The sequence below is a fragment of the Austrofundulus limnaeus genome, unplaced genomic scaffold, assembly GCF_001266775.1.
Source record: "Austrofundulus limnaeus strain Quisiro unplaced genomic scaffold, Austrofundulus_limnaeus-1.0 Scaffold149, whole genome shotgun sequence".
In the NCBI taxonomy this organism is placed as follows: domain Eukaryota; kingdom Metazoa; phylum Chordata; class Actinopteri; order Cyprinodontiformes; family Rivulidae; genus Austrofundulus; species Austrofundulus limnaeus.
The window spans coordinates 409,819-414,658 of NW_013952551.1; the positions used below are offsets into that span (position 1 = coordinate 409,819).

At 38.2% G+C, this 4,840-nt stretch overlaps 1 pseudogene; it reads right to left on the reverse strand.

Annotated features, from left to right (window-relative positions):
• LOC106523248 (tubulin beta chain-like) overlaps window positions 1-3,460 on the reverse strand; it is a 20,336-nt pseudogene extending 16,876 nt beyond the window's left edge.
• Window positions 3,461-4,840: the final 1,380 nt, after the last annotated feature.

Genomic DNA, 4,840 nt, shown 5'->3' on the forward strand with positions numbered 1-4,840 from the left:
CACACACACACACACACACACACACACACACACACACACACACACACACACACACACACACCTTTCTCTCTCACACACATTCACATGTGGTTGTTGCCTTTGGACTTTGTCATTGTTTTTCATTGTATGTGATTTAGGTCAATGAAGAACACACTGTAAAAAATGAAATGTTGGATTTACTTAACCATGTTATGTTACCTGGTTCCACTTAACTGAGCTGAGTAAATTCAAAGCAATATGCCAGTTTTTTTAGCCAAAGAACACGAGTATGTTGCTTTGAATTAAATCAACTCAGTTAAGTGGAACCAGGTAACATAACATGGTTAAGTAAATCCAACATTTCATTTTTAGAGTGCAGGTATCTGCTATCTTCCAAAACATAATTGCCAGTATCAAAGTATGGAACTGCACAATGCTGTCTTTTTAGGTTCACACATGAGTAGAAGGTTCATTATTTGTCTCGCATTTAACATATGCTTGCACAGTGGGGGGGTGGGGTGGGGGTCAACTATCCTTCTTCAGAACAAATCAATTTTAAACATGAATCATTTAAAATAATTTAAAAATCCTTAGTTGACCTGGTTTTTAGTAATTAAAGCAGTCATTTATGACTGCTGGGTGAAAACAAAAGCAAAAATTATTGAGACTTTATTCAAGACAGAAACGTGAATGTAAGAAATATGTAGAAAGGACGAGAAAGAAGAAAAAACAGTGGTCATACAAGAACAGAAGCCATTTCTATTCTTACAGACAGTGCACTTAACAATGGGGTAAATATTATCCAATATTTGTTCAACTTTCTCCGTTCCCCATTTTGATTTGAAATGTATATAAAATGAAAAAAATAAATAATCCAGTCTTTTGAATTAATTCACATACTTTGGTAAATGAAGAGTTAAACCTGCTGCTGTGGATCATGAGCTTGGATAAGAAATTGATTGATATATGCTGCTTTTTAGTTTTTTGGTTGATAATAAGAACAATCTGCCCTATTTTCCTTTTATTTGGAATTTTTATGTGCTATAAGTATCTCACCTATGAGCATCTTACCTTTGAGAGAAAGAGACTGTATTTTAAAGAAAGCAGCTTGGAGGAGAAGCAGTGGAAAAAGTGTGAGACAGGCAGAAAAGAGCGATTTGGAGTACAGAGAGAAATGAGATGAAATGTGACGTTTGAGGTTTTTCTGGCGTCCTCCACACTGTAGATTTCACTTTGCAAATTTTAACATACTGGGATGATTTACAAATCTAACATCCACTTTTCCAAGGACCGAACGCAGAAGATAATACAGATCCTGTTAAAACAAAGCATAAATCCGGTCTTGTAAGGCTCAAATAGGAACAATGAAATTGTCCTTTTCTTACTATTTTCAAATGAACACTTGGGAGTAATATTGTTTTAATTAGCTTGTGTTAGATGTGTGCCAAAAAGAGCTGATGTAAAAAACTGAAGAACCAACTCAAGTTATAACTAAACATCCTCCACTCCTCCATGCTCTACCTGGTGTGAAATGCAGCCTGTGAATTTTTGTTGAATTTTAACATTGTCTCTCACTCTGATCGTACATAATCTAACCTTTTATGACCTTTCAGTGTAGGCAATAAATCAGATAAAGCCCAGATATAGAGGTGCATGATGCACACTGGAAAGGTGCTTTAGAAGAAGAAGGATCCCAGGTTCAATCGTGGCTGTGCCATTCAAGAAAACAGTTTGTTATATTCCTTGTACTCCCACTCTGTTTGCATGGGGTTTCACAAAATGGTAATATTCTGCACTTCCTAATTAGCATATTAGGTTTATCCATTGTAGACTTTATGTTGTTTTGAAAAGGAAATGCTTGTTACAATGTTTAAGTTTGTTTAAAGCATATCAGAAATGTGCTTCAATGTTCTTTGAAAGTTTGAGACAAGAAAGAACATTGGACCTCATGCAAGAACCATTCGTATGCACAGATTTGTTCTTAAGTTGTGCGTACGAGTGATTTAGGAGAATTTGTGGCATTCACCAATGTTTTCGTATTCTAAGATTTTCTTCAGATACGAACAAAATTCTCGAGTGGTCCAGACCTGTCGTATATTTTACGAGCAGTCAGTCTGCTGTTTTTCAGACGGGTTTTCTTCACTAAAAACTTTATATTTCATTATTTAGAAAATATTTTGAGTTGAAAATAAATCATATGTTGACAATAGTTTATTCTCTTTGAACTGGAATTAGATTTTATTGACACGAATTAATTAGATTAAGTTAAACTGTCTTTTAATGCTGTTGTATAACAATACAATGTTAATATGAAGATCTCAAACTAAAAAACGACAAATTATGCATTAATTGAAGTTTGGAGACGTTTTAAAATGTGTCTTTTCAGAACCGCATCTGTCACTTGCTACAGCCGGGAGTGGGGAGACAGCCAGGCGGGATGGGGGGTGGGGGGGTAGCGGTGCGCAACCACCCTTCTTCTGAATAAATATAAACACAGTAATAGAGGTGTTTACACTTAAATTAAAAATATTTGACCAAAGAAAAACTGGAGCTGGACTAGAGAGAGATGAATAGGATTTAGATTTTTATTTCTGTGACTGTAACGACCCACAGGAGACACGGCATTAACAGCACATTTCATTCCTTTAAGCAGCTCCTTTTAATTCCACATGACGCTGCTAAAGAGAAAAGATTTTCTTTTCTCCATCTCGGAGAGCAGAACTTCAATCTCCAAACTCGTAAAGTTTTTTTTTAACTTTGCAATGTAATTCATGAATGGACACTTCCTGGTATGTGGGACAGGAAACGTATATCCTTATATGGTGTTTTTGGGGTGGTAATTATGTAAATAACCTCTCCTCGTGCACAAGCAGCTGGATACGAACAGGTGGAATTTACGCAGCTCATTTACACACTTTTCATGAAGACAGAAGAGTTTGTTGAATCTGAAAAATTTAGGATAAGAATACGAACATGTTCTTGCACGAGGCCCAATGAACCAACTGCGAAGGTGTAGTGCTTTCTACTGATGTACAGTTGGAGTGACATGATTTATCAGAATATAATATTATATCATTAAAGAAAATCTGAATAAAAAAAATGCACATACTTATTTCCTGAGCTAATATAACTGGATGGTTGCACTTACTTTATGCCAAAGTTCTCCACTAGGGGCATGGGTGCTTGATGCTTCTGCACAGTATCTCAGCTGTGCTCTTCTGAACTGAGATCTTTGAGGGGATCTGCTGGAGCCACTCTCCTAATTTAGGGATCACAGCCCCGACTGCTTTAGTGACCACACAGAGGCCAGCTTCTCAATTTCCTCTTTCAGACCTTGATATCTGTCAAGGTTCTTGTCCCCTTTCTTCTTGGTGTCATGATGAGTTTGGATCATTTCATATATCTCCACAGTCTTCTTCTGTAGTTTGTTGACCACCTCAATGTTTAGTTGGTTGGTCTTCACCTGTTTGTGAATCTGCATTTGGAAGTCCTTCTGCTAGCACTGTCATTCTCCACCACTCATGATGAATCCTCCCTAATGGGACCTCAGTCCAATATTCTGCACAGATGATCCTGCACTGCAGGCATTCTGCACAAGCTTTGGCTGCCTGGATCCTATACTTCACCATTACGGACTCAGGAACATATTTTCACAGCCTGCGTCAGTCCAGCCTGGTATGACAGACCCTGGCCTGAATCACACTTGTGCTGTTCTTATGCTGCCATGATTAATACCACTGTTCTGTTCTCCAGTACAGATTAGTATATCCTTACTATATGCTTCAATTTACAAAAATGATTGATCAAAGTGCAACTGGAGGCTGTTTTTCAGTACTTTTTTTCGCAACATCTGTCATTGTTTAACTTGATACTCCTGAGGTGGTGCTATTGTCAAACATTTTGTGGCAACAGTTGTCACAGCGACGCAGCACTGCTGGACCACACACACATCAACAGACACATCCACATAGCTACATGACAAGGTCAGTGGCTCAGTGGTGTTCACCATCCTGCTAGCTGTCACATCACACTCAGAGTTTGTAGAGGACATGCTGTTTGTTAGTGCTGAATACTTCCTGCTTGTCATTTCATGGCTGGGACAAACATTTTGAAATCAGCAAACAAGTTCTTGCTGCTTTAGAAGTAGACAAGTATAAAATATTAAGTAGAAGACACTTGAGATTTATTTTTCCCCCCAATCCTTGATGTTTACCAGTGGATTTTAACTCCCAATTTCAAGTAGAACTGGTTGGTCAGCCCTGGTTGGCTTGATTGGCAGAATAAGAATTCTGTGTGCTGATCCGCAGGGAGAAGTGGGCTTCAGCCTGTTAAATTAGCCTGGGTGAAAAAGCACTCCTCAGAATTACAAAATTCTGAAAATGAAGCTACATTGATATTTTTTAGGAAGAGTGATATGCTGCTTAACTTTCACTTTAATACGAGTTTAGAGTGGAAATGGGGAAACCAGTATGATAGGATCATTTTCTTCAAAGCTAAAGACTGATGATAAGAAACTACAAAGCTACTAACAATCGTCTGGCTTATGGTTATGTTGCCTTTATGACTCAACATCCATTCACACACACACTAATGTGCAGTTACTGCTCACACACGATATCAGAAAGACAATAACAAATGGTAACTAACATTATTGCACACAGCCGAGCACAGGCTCACTTTCTCTCTAATTGTCTTTGAGATGACTCTGTCACTTTATGCTCAAATCTCGGGCAGGTTGAATGATTATGGGCCTGGAAATCATCACTTTTGAAAAGGGACACACTTGAGTGCGTTTACTCGGGCGTGTTTAGCAGAGATGCCCTTGCACATCCACATCCACACACAAAGCTGCTCTCAAAAC